The sequence below is a fragment of the Siphateles boraxobius genome, unplaced genomic scaffold (genome assembly GCF_051911475.1).
Source record: "Siphateles boraxobius isolate OS27281-9 unplaced genomic scaffold, OSU_SipBor_1 13, whole genome shotgun sequence".
Taxonomy (NCBI): Eukaryota; Metazoa; Chordata; class Actinopteri; order Cypriniformes; family Leuciscidae; genus Siphateles; species Siphateles boraxobius.
Window position 1 is genome coordinate 14,239,943 of NW_027508733.1, and position 17,839 is coordinate 14,257,781.

The window sequence follows — 17,839 nt, forward strand, 5'->3', positions numbered from 1 at the left end:
CTCTTATCCTTCTTCCTGATGGGAGTATGGGGAAAAGGGAGTTGGCAGGGTGAGTATCATCTTGTAGGATCTTTAGGCCTTTCCGGTGAATACGGGCCTCGTGGATCTCACAGATGGGGGAGAGTTTGGAGCCAATGATTTTTGAGGCTGTATTGACTATCCTGTCTAGCTGCGACCTCTGCTGGACAGAGTTGCCATACCAGACAGTAATAGAAAAAGTGAGGACACTCTCGATAGCAGCTTGGTAGAACTGCAACATACCCTTACAGGCTACCCCAAATTTCCTCAGCTGGCGACGGAAAAAAAAGCCTCTGATGGGCTTTTTTAGTAATGTTGGTTATGTTAACATCCCATTTTAAAGATGATGATATCATAGTGCCTAAAAACCTAAAACTGTCCACCCGCTCCACCACCTCCCCATTGATGAACAAGGGCTGGGACGACTTCCCCCTTCTGCGGAAGTCAACCACTAGCTCCTTAGTTTTGGAGACATTTAACTCTAAATTGTGGTTGGAACACCATTCAGTCAATGAAAGGACCTCTTTCCTATAGGCAACGTCATCATCCACAGAAATGAGCCCCACTACTGTTGTATCATCTGCAAATGTAAACATTTTAACAGAATCAGTGTGTGATGAGCAGTCATTTGTGTATAACGAATATAAAAGAGGTGACAAAACACACCCCTGGGGGGCTCCAGTGTTAATGTGCTTGACATTGGAGATGTTATTACCTATTTTGACCACTTGTGTTCTCTGCACCAGAAAATCCCAGATCCAGTAACATATGGAATTATGGACCCCCATTTGTTGAAGTTTCAGAAAAAGTTTGTTGGGTAGGATTGTGTTAAAAGCAGAGCTATAATCTATAAAAAGGATCTTTGCATAGTTGCCTAGGGCCTTCAGGTGCTGTAGAATGGAATGGAGACATAAGGATACAGCATCCTCAACAGACCTGTTTGCCCTGTAGGCAAATTCGAAGGGGTCGAGCCTGACCACACTGGACAGATGTTTACATACTATTCTCTCAAAGATTTTCCTTATAACAGATGTTAGTGCTACAGGTCGGTAGTCATTCAGGCAGCTTATATTGGGTTTTTTGGGCAGAGGAATTATGACAGCGGACTTAAAACATTGAGGGACAGTGCATTCCCTCAAGGACCAGTTAAATATGTCTGTGAGGACTGGAGCCAGTTCATCTGCACAGTGTTTATAGTAGCAGAGGATACAAGGTCAGGACCTGCAGCTTTCCTGCAGTTCTGCTTTCGTAGTAAGAGCCTAACCTCATCCTCCTCTATTACAAAAGGAGTGCTGGGGGTATTGATGTTCATCGATTGTTCGATGTCATCAACATGGTTTCTGTCAAAACGACAGTAAAACTCATTGAGACTGTCAGGCAGCTTAGGATCATCACTGACCACTGGCGCTGTGCTAGTATAGTTGGTAATCTGCCTCAAACCCTCCCATACACCTCTTGTCATTAGCTTCTAGTTTGCTTTCCAGCTTGTGCCTGTAGTCAGCCTTGGCCTTATTAACACCTCTCGCGAAGTCATATTTAGCTGCCTTGTATTTAGCTGATTGCTTGAGAAGACCATTGTTTTACTACCTTAGGTTTTGTTTTTCCAGATTTGAATTTCTGACGATAGACAGGGATCAGAAGGACAGTGTTATGGTCTGACTGTCCCAAGGGAGCCCAGGCTACTGCATGAAAGGCATTAGCAATAGTACAATAACATATGTCGCCATAGGACGGTGCCATTTTTCCTAATTATGTGTCAAAAACAGTGTGAAAGCTACTTCACACTGACCCAATATGCTAAAGACAACTTAGAACGTCTTAAATTTAATGGCAATTCATCAGCTTCTAGCAGTGCATTAGTAGGGGTTGTTTTCACTGCACCTATACTGAGTCTGAACTGTATTTTGTCTAGTTTTCCTAAAATACTCTTGGTTGCTGCTCCATATACCATACACCCATAATCAATACACGATCGTATTAAGGCCTTAAAAAATATATAGTAGTGATTGTTTATCTACTCCCCATTGATACCCAGAAACTGACCTCATAAGATTCAGTGCCTTTATACATTTTGTTTCAACCTGTTTAACATGATTCCTCCATACACATTTCTCATCAAATCACAACCCTAGATACTTGAACTCTTTCACTCTTTCCATATTTTGTCCATTCAATTTAAACTGTGTTATTGATCCTTCTCTTTCTGGTGTAAGCTCGCGCTCGATCGGCCCAAAGTCTGGCATCCAATCAGTACGGAAGGTCTTTACGTGTTACTGTCTTTTCTCAAATATTTTTGATTAAATGCAATACATTTTCTCATATGTATTAACTCGTTATTTCATCTGACTCCATAAATGAAAAAGGTTTTAATGATATCCGAGCATCATTAAATGTGTGCGGATGTTTGACTGTTCTTTTTAGCTCTTTACTGAAAATAAAGTCAAAGTCGATTAGAATAAAATCAAATGTGTACAATTTATTGTCAGGTTAATACATCATGCCAGTTGTATAATCAGTTCAAAGATAGATACAAACATCGAATGCTCTAGAATGAAGAGAGAAGATGCAAACCCAACATTAAAATACGAGAAGCTGAGAGCCTTGACGGCTCTCAGCTTCCCGGGCTGATCTGAGCTACAGAATCGCCCTGAGCTCTTGTTGCATTTCACTATATAGACAGACCTCATTTCAAATGTAAACATGAGTTCACAGTGGAAATTCACCTAACTGGGGGCAACCATTTGGTAGGAAATTTGCATTAACACCTTCTGATCATTTGTCTGTAAGACACACCCTTCTGTGTGCAAGATATTTCTAAACTCTTAAGAACTTTATTACCTTTCGGTTTACTTCTTTGGGAATGAGACATTTGTACCAGTCGCACTTGAGACATTTAAAATGAAACCAAACATGTATAAAACTGTATGATAATTGTTCACATTAAACCATATAGATTCTTGTGTTAGTTTGGGTAATCTCTCCAAGAGTGGAGGATGAGGGGAAGAAATGTAGATTAGGATGACGGAGGTAAGACCTTCGTCTCGATAGTGCACGAGGGGGAGTTCAAATGTTAATTAGCAAATAATGTCCTTTGTCCACTCGAGGAGTGGTCGTTCCTCAACCAGTTCTTCCAGTTTTTCCAGTCTTACACAGGTAAAGAACATATAACATGACTTTGCGAACATTTTAATATAGCACTCTGTATGCTATTAGTCACAAGTCTAATGTTTTTCCCTCTTTTCCATATAGCCATATAAAGTGATGACCCAATATCTCTTCCAACATTTATAAAAATATCGTTTATCATGATATTAATCAGAATAGGCCTTATAGCGCTCGCTTGAGGAATGCCATTTACAATATCAAAATACTCCGACACAGCATCTCCAACCGCTACACGGAATGTTCGGTTAGACAGGAAGTCTAAAGCCCAGTTGTATAGCCTTCCGTCAACCCATTTCATGCATTTTTATCAATAGTCCTTCTCTCCACATTGAATCATAAGCTTTCTTTTCTACCTCATTGCTAACTTTAACTAAAGCATCTACCGTAGATCTTCCTTTACGAAATCCACTTTGATATTTGTTTAGCAATCCCCTTTGCTCTAAATAATATGACAATCTCCAGACAATTATCTTTTCCATCCATTTACACAAGTGTGATGTTAAGGCTATAGGTCTGTAGTTTCCTGCATTAGTTGTATCTTTACCAGGTTTACCAAAAGGTAGTATTAGTGCACTTTTCCAACTATCAGGCATTAACCTTCTCTCCATATTTTATTAAACAGTTTTAGTATAATTTCCAAGACTTCTTTTGGTAATTGTCTAAACATAGCATAGCATAGTTGATCTTGTCCTGGAGCTGTATATCCACTTCCCTCTATGACCATTTTTAACTCATGTAATGAAAAGTCCATGTCAAGTGCCGATTCATCACTATCTTTTTTCTTAGTTACATCACTATTTGTTCTTAAAATATCCTTTTTCCATTGTTTATGTATTTCATCTAAATGACTCCCACTATGTACACTTGCAAACTTCTTACCTAGTAGCTAAGCTTTCTCCTTATTTGTAATTACCATGTGTTCTCCATCTATCAGCACTGGGATTTTAACTGATTTTCTTTTCCCACTCATCTTTTTGATCATTGCCCAAATGTCACCCAATTTAACTTCTCTACCAATGGAGGAGCAGAGATGCCTCCATGCATTCTTCTTGGATGACTTACAGTAATTATTTTCTGTGCCATAGCTCCCTTTCTTTGGTAGTCAATCAGATAATCTTGGCTCAAATTCTTTCTTAAAATTCTGAATGCATGATTTCTGTCTTTTATAGCATTTTTACATTCATCGTTCCATCATGGAACTATTTTCTTTTTCTCATGTACTGTGCTCTTAGGGATGCAGATTGTTGCAGCACTAATAATCATAGAAGTCACTTCTTCTGCGCAGCTATTTACATCACCCTCCATCGATATTCTTTCAGTATACTCAGTACAGATTTCTCTGAATTTTTCACAGTTAACTTTTGGAAAACACCATCTCTCTATTTCATAACCCTCCTGAACATATATATCAAAGTTCATGGAACACAATTTTAGAAAGTGATCACTCCCTATGTTGGTATCATTCTTTACATTCCATTCACATAAATTATTCATATTTACAGAGACGAAAGTAAGATCTACAAGACACTGAATTTCTTTTAACATTAATCCTGGTACCTCTTGTTACAACCCTTCTTTATCTCTCACCCGTCTAGGGATTTTTAGAAGGGGAACACAAAACCAGTTCAGACACCAGTCACAATTGAACACTGTATGAGTTGAGAATCACGAGAGACACAATCATAGTAATTTAATAAAGATAAAGTAATTAATATTTTACATGTGAACAAAGCGAAAAGGAAGGAATCAAAAGGGAAAAACTGGATTGTGCCAAACAAACGAAAATAACATAAGCAAAAAGGAACTAACTAAACCATTTCAATCTAAACCTAAACTAAAACAAAAGATCAAAGAAAAAGTCTTTAACGTCTGAGACGTCGTAAATAAACTATTCTGACTAATGACAAACAAAAATACAGAGAGTGGCACAAATCCCTAACCTAGTGAATATAGACAGAAAACAACTAAGTGTGCAAAATGTATGTCACGTGACAACCTTACCTATCCCCTCTCCTCCTTCCCGCTTAACCCAGCTTTGCAAAGCTGTTTAACAGATTCAGAGCTCATGAATGAGAAGTTTCAGGGGGCACTCAGAACAAAGGGCAAGAGTAACATGACAGACAAGACAAAACAAAACAAAAACACTTAACAGAACTAAATCAACCGGAGAGAAAACAAAACGCATCACAAAGCAAAAACCAAAAGTCTCTCTTCGTTGCTGGCGGTAGCATGTGTCTTAAGTAGGGCTTCTACGTAGGGTGTCAAGCATCATGTTGATGAAGATCCCGCCTCCCAAGGCACACCTCAACTCGTTATGGAAGACTGACAAGCAAAACAGCCAATCATCGACAGCCTGTGAAAGGGAAAGTGAGAGAGACAGAAGAGACCAAACAAAATAAAAAACACACGCAAAAACACTTTAAACGTCCCTGAGGCCTTAACATTCTTCCATCATTAAGGCAAGATAGTGATCTCTCCTCGATTAGTTCTTCAACTACTTCTCCATTAGTGTCTGTATGGTCACTTCCCCACAGAGTATTGTGAGCATTAAAATCTCCACACCATATTTCTCTTCATTCCACACTTTCTGAGATCTCATGGAATGTTTGCATTGATAATTTCTTGCACGGATTATAAAAATTTACTACTTTGATATTTCCTCTGGGACTACACATTTCTATTACTACACATTTATACTCATTTGGGACAGTTACCCTTCTATATGCTAAAGTATCCTTAATAAATGTTATACATCCTCCACCTTGTTTTCCAATTCTGTCACGTCTAACCGAGCTGTAGCCTGGTAGGACAAAATCCAAATGTGTTCTTAACCAAGTTTCTTGTATACACATAACATCAGGTCTAACTTCCAGATCAGTTACAACCTTCTTGAACCCTTGTCCATTTGCAATTAAACTTCTGGCATTCCAGTGGAGGATATGAAATACCATAATGAGGCTAATCCCCTTGAGACACTCCATTATAATTAGTTGGGTTCAACATATCATGAATCAGTTCAGCTGTAACTTCCGTGTTTCCCAATATCTCTATGGCTGCCTATACAATTGTCTTGATTCTATCACTTTTTTCTTTTGCTGTATTGCCACATTTACAGTCTTACAGATGAAAGCAACAAAGTTGGTTTTACCCACAATCAGCGTATCTTCATTAATCTCCTTTATCCATGGATTTATTTCTGTTTGCCTCTGACTTAGTGTTGGAGATGAAACCTCATTTATTAGTCTGTTCTCAGACTCTTTTGCTCTATTTACTCCTTGTGTAACACTGGGGGCCCTATTTTAACGATCTGAAACGCAAGTATCAAGCGCGAAGCTCAAGTAACTTTGTGGGTGGGTCTTGGGCGCTGTTGCTATTTTACCGGCGGGATAAATGACTCTTGCGCCCGACGCAAGTTTAAAAGGGGTTGGTCTGAAATAGCTTCATTATTCATAGGTGTGGTGTGGGCGTAACGTGAAATAAACCAATCAGACATCCAACATACCCTTTAAGAGCAGGTGCGCATGTTGCATGGCGGATTGTTATTATTATGGCGGATATACCAGGCGCGCTTCAGAATCGGTTCTCAGCCGAGGAGATCAATGTTCTCGTCAGGGCCGTAAAAAAAGAGAAGTGACATTGGGGATGGGACAAACCCACCCAAATTAGCTTCGGTTAAACATGCATATAATAATTTGGGTAAATGTGTAAGCTTTATGCCTATTTTTCCCATCGTAATGGACACAACAATGATTTCCCTCGTGTTTTAATATTTTTCCTTATAATAATGTATAATTTTCAAAAAGGAAAATGCATCTGTGTAGATGAGAGAATCATCTACAGTGTATGCGCGTTGTTCACAAACAAAAAACTGCATTCACGCAATTCTCAAACTGCAAGCATGAAAATCTCAGCACAAGCCCAATTCCACTTTTTTCCCTTTTAAATAAAAGAATCTGATCAATACATCCATCTTTCATGACCGTCAGACTGTAAAGGTTATGGAAATTGAGCATTTATAAATGCTCTCCTCAGTGAAGTCCATTTGGATGTGTATATGTGTGTGTGTGTGTGTGTGTGCGCATGTAGTGTGATGAGTATTGCCAAGTCATCCTTTCAAAGTTCATCCCTTGATCCCTTGATTGTTTTCTGGAACTGCAAAATTTTTTTTGTATTATGGCCAAGCATGCGCGCTTAAAATAGCATCTGATGTAGACTAGTTTTTTTCTGGTCAGTGGCGCAATTGTTTTCTGGAACTGCAAAATAGCACCAGGGATTGTTTGCGTCGGAACACGCCTCCTTTTTTGCGCTGAACTGCCCAGGGAGCGCAAGTTCATTCCCTAGTTTGCCAGCGTGCGTCTGTGGAGGGAAAAGTCCGCTTTGTGCGGGTGCAAAATACGAATGATACATGCGTCGGTGTACAAAGTCAATTGCGCTGGGTGCAAGATATGGCCCTATGTCTGTATTGTTCACTTTCCTTCACTTTTTTTGCTGCATCAGCATAAGATACCTGATTAGTTACTTTATATTTCTGTACCTCTATAGCTTGCCTTTGAACAGGGGATCCTCCAAAAGCAGCGCAATGCTCACCGCCGCAATTACAGCATATTACTTTTGTATCCTGACCACATTTTCCATATTCATGTTCACCTCCACATCTAGCACATCTTTGTTTTGTTTTACATTGTCCAGCAGTGTGTCCCATTCTTTGACATTTGAAACATCGAAGTGGTGCTGGGATAAACTCTCTTACATCATAACTCAGATATCCCATTCTTACTCTCTTTGGCATAACTTTTCCAAACTCAAGAACTATTGATAGGCTATCAGTTTTCACCCCTTTTCTTTGTGTTTGCAGTCTTGTGGCTTTCACCACTTTTCCTCCTTTCACTTCCTGAATTATCTCCTCCATTGTCATTGCCAAAGGAACATTATAATAGCCTACCTCTAAGTTTTGCAGCATTCCCAGGGTTATGAGCGCTGATCATTTCCCCATTAAGTGTTTCTGCTCTGAGAAACCTATCTCTTTGCAGTTTGTCTGTAGCAAAGACCAGTAGCCTCCTATTACTCAAATATTTAGCAAACTTAATCTTACCCATTTCTTTCTCAATTGCTTTTGTTAGTTTTAGAGGGTGAAAATGCCCCCCTTCTTTTTTGAATGTTATCACCTTCCACCTTGAACCATCACTTTCCATTCAGTTTGTTCGTCCTCCTTTCTCACATTTATCTGCACGCGGATGCGGTCCGGCGATCCGTTGCAGGTGCGGTGCGTGTACAGCAGTGCAGCGATCGTTTCCGCACCGAGTCTATTTCTGCTGTGCTACACCGCACTGCATTAAAGTGGCAGCGCATTGTTCACATTAAAATAGACATAGATCGACAAGAAACTGTAATAATTTCATCATATACGCATAATTACAGTTCCCTTTCGAGAGGTCTCTCCTATTGCGTAAGTAGCTTACGCTATGGGAAAACTCCTTTTCTCGAGAATATTGAAGTCTTTATGTAAAACGCATTGCAGCTGCACAGCTGACAGCAATGAACGAAGGGAGCTCGGTCATTGGCTGTGCTGCGGCAACTTGCTCGAACCAATGACGGGGCGACTCTGAATGCGCAACCAATGAGCGCGCTTCGCGCCCGTGCGCGTCAGAGCCCGCCAAGATGGGCGTGGCCAAGAGCTATTTATTGGGCGCCCCGTCATGAGAGTTCTTTAGATTTAATCTCCTTCAGCGAACACCTTCTTCGCTGGATCCTCCGGATTATTGAAGCCTTCGCCGCCGTCGAAAAGCATACCAGCGGGATTGCTACGAGGACGTCGGCACCTTCAGCCGCCTTCGAACGCCATCCTACTGAGCCATCCGGCGTGCCACACACGCAAGTATTTACATCTGTTCGCCCCGCGACACTTGTAAAAGAGCAATTTTTCTGAGGCGTTGTTTCAAATGGCTTCCTGCGCGTCGTGCAGAGACCTTCTCCCGGACGGGGATCGTCACATCATCTGCGCTCGCTGCCTGGGCCGGGACCACGCAGAAGCTGCTTTGACCAAGGGCGGATGCCCGGAATGTGATGACCTGGGTCTCTCCGCACTGCGGGCTCGCCTCGCCGCTTTCGCCGTGAGCGAGCCCATCGCCGCCACCCCTCTGTTTGAGCCGCGCACTAAGAAAAAGCGCCGGCCACAGAGGCTTCCTGAACCTGAGCTCAGTGACATCACGCCGAGCCAGTCTCCGCGTGCTTCACCGCCGCTCTTGCCTTCCCCACCGCCGGTTCAGTTCACCCAGCCGGACCCACACCCCTCTAACAGAGCGGTGGGCCTTGTGACTTTCGGCGCGTCCGAGGACGATGGGGGAATGGATGACAGCTTGTCCATCGACGCTGCATCGGACGACTGGCCGGGCTCCACTCTCGACCCCGCCCCGTCGACGCTAGCTAGCACGAGCGGGGGCTCCACCATGGATACCGAGATTATCCGTGTCCTCTCTAAGGCCGTGGAAGACCTCGGGCTCGATTGGTCTTCTCCCGAAGAACCAACCTGGAGCCGACTGGATGAGTGGTTTCTGCAGGGGCGCCAGCAGGCCCCTCGGCAAAGGCCTTCTCCCTTCTTCCCGGAAGTTCACGACGAACTCACCAAGTCGTGGAAAGCCCCCCACTCTGCGCGCCTAAAGCCTTCTTTTTCTTCTTCGCTCTCCTCTGTGGATGGCGCGAAGGAAAGAGGCTACGAGGGAACACCGCCCCTCGAGGAGGCCGTGGCCAATCATCTCTGCCCGCCCTCCACCACCGGATGGAAAGCCAAAGCTTCCCACCCCTCGAAGCCCTGCCGCACTACTTCTGCTCTTGCCGGTCGCGCCTACGCCGCCGCCGGCCAAGCTGCATCAGCGCTTCACTCAATGGCGGTACTTCAAGTGTTCCAAGCCAAGCTTCTCCGCTCTATGGACGAGTCTGGCCCCGAACCCGAAGCCTTCAGGGACCTACGCAGCGCAACTGATATAGCTCTGCGAGCCACGAAGGCCACCGCCCAGTCTATTGGCCGTGCCATGGCTAATTTGACTGTTCTCGAGCGCCATCTGTGGTTAACTCTGACGGAGATGAAGGACGCGGATAAGGCGCCATTTCTCGACGCGCCTATCTCCACCAGCGGGCTGTTTGGACCGGCGGTTAAGGGTTTCGCCGAACGCTTCACTGAGGCCCAGAACGCTTCACAAGCTATGCGCAATTTCCTGCCCAAGCGCTCCAGCTCATCGCAGAGCAGACAGAGACCGCCACAGCCGCAGCGGGCTAGAACAGCTCCCACCGCCTCTCAGCCCGCGCCTCAGGCTGACGCTCGACGCCGCTCGCGCTCTCACAACCGCAAGCCGCCTTCTGAGCGACGGGGTCCTCGGCCCAAGATTGTGCTGAACCCTGAGCCTCGAAAGCCGTCCTAGCCACAGGAATGAGAAGAGAGAGTGCGTGTCTCGCAAAAGCCGGACCACTCTCTCTGCAAAAGCTCAAACATTACCCAGTCCCCTTACAGGCGGCTGGATAGGTCCATACAGCAGTCAATGGGCCAGTCAAAGAGCTCGCTCACCTGCAAACAAACGCCGTTTTTACGGCGACGCACAGAAAACACATAAAGAGTCTTTTTCTGCCTGTGTCACTAAGGGTTCACATGTCCACAAAGTGTGCATTCCCAGATACTGTCAAAACAGAGCCAAATTCATTCCCAGCTCAGGCTGCGCGCCCCATGAATGTAGATCACGTGCCTACGGTCATGTACGCACCACTACACACAAGCACTGTTCACACAGTTATAAATTCACCCCCAGTAAAAGCGGGAAACATTATAAAAGTGACGAGTGTGCCTACCACTGTTTATGCACCCCCACTTATAAACACTGTCCTTACAGTGTCAAACACAACCCCAGCTTAGGCTGTGAGTTTTACAGACACAGCGCGCGCTGTTGTAATCACACACGCGCCCATTCACTCAGCTGCTCAGCGCGCGCCCGCGCCTCTGAGAGCTACGAGCTCAGGCGATTCGCTGGCCGGGTCCCTACGTCACAGCGGCCCGCCCCTAGCCTGTATTCAGCCCATATCTGTACACGCAGCGGCATGGGAAAACATTCCAGATATGCCGAAATGGGTATTGAATATAGTAAAGCACGGATACTCGCTCCAGTTCGCTCGCAGACCACCACGTTTTACGACTGTGGTCGAGACGAAAGTGAGAAAGGAGTGTTCACATGTTCTACGCACCGAGGTGCGCAAACTAATAGAAAAGGGCGCTGTGGAAACTGTTCCCCCCTCTATGAGCGAGGAAGGTTTTTACAGCCGCTATTTTCTCGTCCCGAAGAAGGATGGCGGTCTCCGCCCCATCCTAGATCTCAGACACCTGAACAAAGCACTAATGATTCGCTCGGTCAGAATGTTAACAACCAAGCATATCCTCGCGCAAGTACGCTCAGGAGATTGGTTTCTCTCAGTGGATCTGAAAGATGCTTACTTTCACATTCCAATAGCGCCTCATCACAGGCCGTTTCTGAGATTCGCTTTCGAGGGACAGTCTTACCAGTACACAGTACTTCCGTTCGGCCTGTCGCTGGCTGCCCGTACATTCACGAAATGTATGGATGCAGCACTTTCCCCCTTGAGACGAAGGGGAGTGTGAATACTGAATTATCTCGACGATTGGCTGGTCCTAGCACAATCAGAGAGTCAGTTAATAACACACAGATCTTGGATTATCAGCCATTTAGAATGCCTGGGCCAAGAATCAATTTTGCAAAAAGCATACTATCTCCCAGCCAGAGGATTTCTTTCCTGGGAATAGTTCTAGACTCGATGCAAATGACAGCGCGTCTCTCATCAGAGCGCGCGCTCACCATCCGGCGCCTTGCAACATCATTCAGGGCGGGCGCGCGCGCCCCCGTCAAGCGGTTTCAGAGGATGCTCGGTCTCATGGCCTCAGCATCGGCCGTACTCCAGCTAGGATTGTTGCATATGCGCCCTCTCCAACGCTGGCTCAAGAGCCGCGTCCCTACTCACGCGTGGCGTTCGGGCCACTTTTTAATCAGAGCGAACCACGGCTGTATAAAAGCCCTGACGCACTGGAAAGCCGCCGACTGATACCAGTCAGGCGTGAGTCTGGGTGTGAACACAAGGAGAAAGATGATAACGACGGATGCCTCCAAAATAGGTTGGGGGGCCCTTTACGAGGGCAGGCCTGTCTCCGGCTTTTGGTCAAACCCGGAGAAGCGCCTACACATAAACTGTCTGGAGATTAAAGCGGTCGCTTTGGCTCTCAGAGCCCTGCTTCCACATCTAAAAAACGAACACGTCCTAGTCCGAACGGACAACATGACGGTAGTGTCGTACATAAATCGCCAGGGTGGACTCAGGTCGAGCTCCATGCATTCAATGGCCAGGAGACTCATTTTATGGTCCCAGCACAACTTGCGCTCGCTGAGAGCAGCGCATGTGCCAGGCTCCCTGAACCAGGGGGCAGACATGCTATCCAGAGACAAGATTCTCCCAGGAGAATGGGCTCTCAACCCGCTGGCGGTTCAGTGGTTATGGAAAACCTTTGGCAAAGCGGAGATCGACCTCTTCCCCGATCTGTGGGCCCTTCATGCATGGCCCCTCAACGGGTTCCCAGGAACCTCACGAGCGGAGCACTAAAAACCATCGCTGAGGCGCGGGCGCCCTCCACGAGACGCTTATATGCTCAGAAATGGAAAGTGTTCAGTGACTGGTGTAATGCCAAGGACCTGAACCCTGAAACATGTGAGATTACGAACGTACTCGCTTTTCTACAAGGGCTTCTGGAGGCGGGCCGCACCCCCTCCACGCTCAAAGTATATGTGGCGGCCATCACAGCATCACACGACCCTGTAATGGAACGTCCATTGGGAAGAAACTACCTAATTATTCGTTTCCTAAGGGGCGCTAGGAGGATGAACCCTTCACGCCCCCCCTCAGTGCCGATCTGGGACCTAGCTACTGTCCTAGACGCTCTTAAAGGGCCCCCGTTCGAACCACTCCGAACCGTGCACCTTAAACAGCTCTCGCTTAAGACTGCGCTCTTGCTGGCACTCGCCTCGGTCAAGAGAGTGGGCGACCTGCACGCGCTTTCGACAAGCGCTGCCTGCCTAGAATTCGGGCCTAACGACTGCAGGGTCGTCCTTAGACCGAAACACGGGTATATTCCTAAAGTGCTCACCACTCCCTTCAGAGCACAGGTTATCTCCCTAACTGCGCTATCGTCTCCAGCAGACGAACACGACGCTAATCTACTCTGCCCCGTTAGGGCTCTCAGAGTGTATTTGGAGCGTTCTGCCCTATTCAGACAGACAGAACAACTGTTTGTATGCTTTGGCGGCCGTACGAAAGGTTCCGCCGTTTCAAAGCAGAGAATCTCTCACTGGATAGTTGAGGCTATAGCACTGGCTTATGAAGCTAAGGGACTTCAATGCCCCTGGGGAGTCAAAGCACACTCCACCAGGAGTGTGGCTTCTTCCTGGGCATGGTCGAGCGGGATACCGATCGAGGATATTTGTGCGGCGGCAGGCTGGGCCTCACCGTCCACATTTATCAGGTTCTACAACCTACAGGTCCCGACATTGCATTCCAATGTACTATCAGCATGATGCTAGTTGAACTACGAGTTCGTATCTAGATTATGTATGTGCTTGTGTCACACTGAGCGCCTTCTAGCCGCTCTGTATTTTTTCCCACATATAAAGCTCGCCTCTGCCGGCTAGTTGGATGATAACTTTGCTTTTCAGCTCAGGCACCTGCCTCTGGCTTTCATAAGGCGAAGTTCAGCACGCACGGCGTTTTGCATGGTGTTCCCATAGCGTAAGCTACTTAAGCAATAGGAGAGACCTCTCGAAAGGGAACGACTCGGTTACTGACGTAACCTCGGTTCCCTGAGAGGAGGGAACGAGTATTGCGTAAGCTGCCGTGCTTGTGCTTGGTTAGTTCGCTTCAGTCGTTTTAACCTAAAGAACTCTCATGACGGGGCGCCCAATAAATAGCTCTTGGCCACGCCCATCTTGGCGGGCTCTGACGCGCGCGGGCGCGAAGCGCGCTCATTGGTCGCGCATTCAGAGTCGCCCCGTCATTGGTTCGAGCAAGTTGCCGCAGCACAGCCAATGACCGAGCTCCCTTCGTTCATTGCTGTCAGCTGTGCAGCTGCAATGCGTTTTACATAAAGACTTCAATATTCTCGAGAAAAGGAGTTTTCCCATAGCGTAAGCTACTTACGCAATACTCGTTCCCTCCTCTCAGGGAACCGAGGTTACGTTAGTAACCGAGTCGTTAATGTGTTCTATTGTTACTAAATTACAGGGTCAAGAAAAACAAAAAAGTATGATTATAGTCTCAAAAGTTGCAAAATGCCATCATATATGATTTTTCCCCCTCAAAAAATACATGATATATATTTTGGGGAGGGGATCGGGGGAAACTACATGTAATACAAAGAATCATGATTAAAATTAATTTTCATACCCATACAGAAATGTATTATATGTCAATTTAAGTAAATTCCATATATAATGTCAGTGCCCATGTCTGCTGCCTATATGAGAATATATGCAAAATTAATATATATAAAACACATAGACATATATGAAACATATATTTCAAAATATAGCAAAAATGGCCGTTTTCATGTGTGCCATATATTTTCCCGTATATGCACGTAAATGTTAAATTTATGTAAGACGCATATATATGTACTTATTTTTAATGCATCAGTATCACATGCATGTATGTTTACATAAATTTATTAAATATGTGGGAAACAAATATGTATGTCACATATTTATACATAATGTTGTCCATGCGAGAAAACAATAGCCTACTGTAAGCAGATATATGGTATCATAGACGGATGAACTCAAATATTTTCTTCACATGTTTGGACACATAAATGTTCATATATGTTGCAGACATATATTGTGTTCTCAGATAAGTCAAATATATGTAGCCTATAGATATATGTCATGCAATTTAAAATATAAGTACGTACATATATGGCCATATATTACATTTTTGTATGGGTTAAACAATGTCAAATTTAACGTTTGGATTTAAAATCAAAATTACTTTTTGGTTTTTGTTAAAATTGATTTTGTGGCACACAGAAACTGCGGATCAGAGCGCACTGCAAACGCAGCATATGTGAAAGCACTATAGCGCGTGCTGCTCCTGTACCGTATACGCACCGCAACACGCACCGCATACGCACTGCACACGGAGTATGTGTGAAACGGGCGTTACATACACATCGTTGCCTACTAAATGTTTATTTCAGTCAGTAGACGCTATAAAAACTAGCATAGCGCTCAAATAGCACTATTTTCGATGAAAACAATACAGAAATTGCCCCATAATACTAAAACAAAATGTTTTACTGTTTTTTTTGTAAATATACGAAACACAAGCATGAACTGCTTACCTAAAGACTCAAATCAAGAGTTAGTGCTGTGTCGACATCACTGCGTAACAAAAATGTACATTATCCAAACTGCTCCAAATGTTGTTTGCAAAGACAAAAACAGTAAAACACTTGTGCATCCATAAGGACATTTTGTCTTTTTCAACAACAAAAAAATGAGTGTATGTTACTGCCAACTGCATACATTTTAGCAGAAGTGTGTATTTTTATCTAAATTTTGATAATTCACACTCATTTACTTTTATTTGACACTGGTAAAAAACTAAAAAAGTCACATTTAAGGACAAAAATGTCACATTTGAAACCCATTAATTTACCCAATAATAAACCCAGTAATTCTGCCATTATTAATCAGGGCCCTCTTACTATAAATATGATGTAAACTTTGTTAATATGCTTTCATCCTGTTGACAATGCTTCAAAATTTTAAATTATTTACCAGATGGCACCACTTTCCCAGGTTTGGCCTATAATGAAAATACTAACTTTTTCCTGTTTCCTTTGTTCCATTTAATGTTTGAGATAGACAAATTATACTGTAGCCTACTGCAAATTACAAATCCTACCTCTGTGGAGCTTTGCTGGCATTTAATGAAAAAGGTTTGGTACTAATAACCTTGGTCCTACTTACTTTAGCCTTATCCTCCTGTTCGTTCCTTAACGCTCTTCTAGTGCGGGATTGTTAGTCACCCTTAAGTTTAGTCTGGTGATATGGGAGCCAGGTCTTTCAGTGTTGTGGCTCCCAGGTTGTGGAATGCTCTTCCTCAAGACATCCATCAAGCATACGCCCTTCTCTCCTTCAAAAACCACATAAAAACAAGTTTTTTTCTCTGAATATTACTCTTCAGCTCTCAGTCTGTAAATTGTACCTTGTTATGGATATGTTATATGTTTGAATCAGTCTTTTGTTTGTATCTTGAACCTAAATTTGTAAGCACTTCTGTATATTACTTTCTGCCCTTAGCATGTGTATTGTGCTTTGATGTTGATGGTTATTTGGTTATGTTCCTTAACCTATCTTTGTAAAGTGACCTTGGGTGTTGGAAAGGCACTATATAAATTAAAATTATTATTATTACTATGGCCAAACAAAATCTTACTGAAGGCTAATTTTTTAGAGTTTTCTTTACCTATGAAACACTTTATATATAAAAATCTTTTATGTATTTGAGGAGCAGAGAATGTAAGATATTTTAACTCTGCCACAGTCCTTACTGTTATTTCATATACTGTAAACCCTAACACTCATATAATTAATTGGTTTGAGTAGGAAAAAATTAAATGAAACCAATTAGTTCAGTCAAATTAACTTAATAGAGTATTAGCACTTTCTTTTTCTTTCAAACTCACAGAACTAATATATACTGAACAAAATTATAAACGCAACACTTTTGGGTGAGGTGAACTCAAAGATCTAAGACTTTTTCTATGTACACAAAGGGCCTATTTCTCTGAATCCATGTTAGTGAGTACTTCTCCTTTGCTGAATCCATCCACCTCACAGGTGTGGCATATCAAGATGCTGATTAGACAGCATGATTATTACACAGGTGTGCCTTGGGCTGGCCACAATAAAAGGCCACTCTAAAATGTGCAGTTTTATCACATAGCACAATGCCACAGATGTTGCAAGTTTTGAGGGAGCATGCAATTGGCATGCTGACTGCAGGAATGTCCACCAGAGCTGTTGCCCATGAATTGAATGTTCATTTCTCTACCATAAGACGTCTCTCCAAAGGCATTTCAGAGAATTTGGCAATACATCCAACCGGCCTCACAACAGCAGACCACGTGTAACCACACCAGCCCAGGACCTCCACATCCAGCATCTTCACCTCCAAGATCGTCTGAGAGCAGCCACCCGGACAGCTGCTGCAACAATCGGTTTGCATAACCAAGGGATTCTGCTCAAATTGTCAGAAACCATCTTAGGGAAGCTCATCTGCATGCTCATCATCCTCATCGGGATTCAAGTGGGAGATTTAGTAGTGATTGTTTTATGCTAATTTAGAATTTCTGTTACCATTTAATTTAATAGTTTTAATAGAATTTAATAGTTACCATCATGGTGACAAGTGGTGAATGCAGCTTTGTTTGAAAGCAAGCGTGTTAAAAGCTTTATATTGCTGCACTCATACATTGCAATGCAAAGCAGTGTTATATTGGATGGATCTAGATATCAGATATTTCAGATATTAGATCTAAATTCCTGCCAGAAGATAT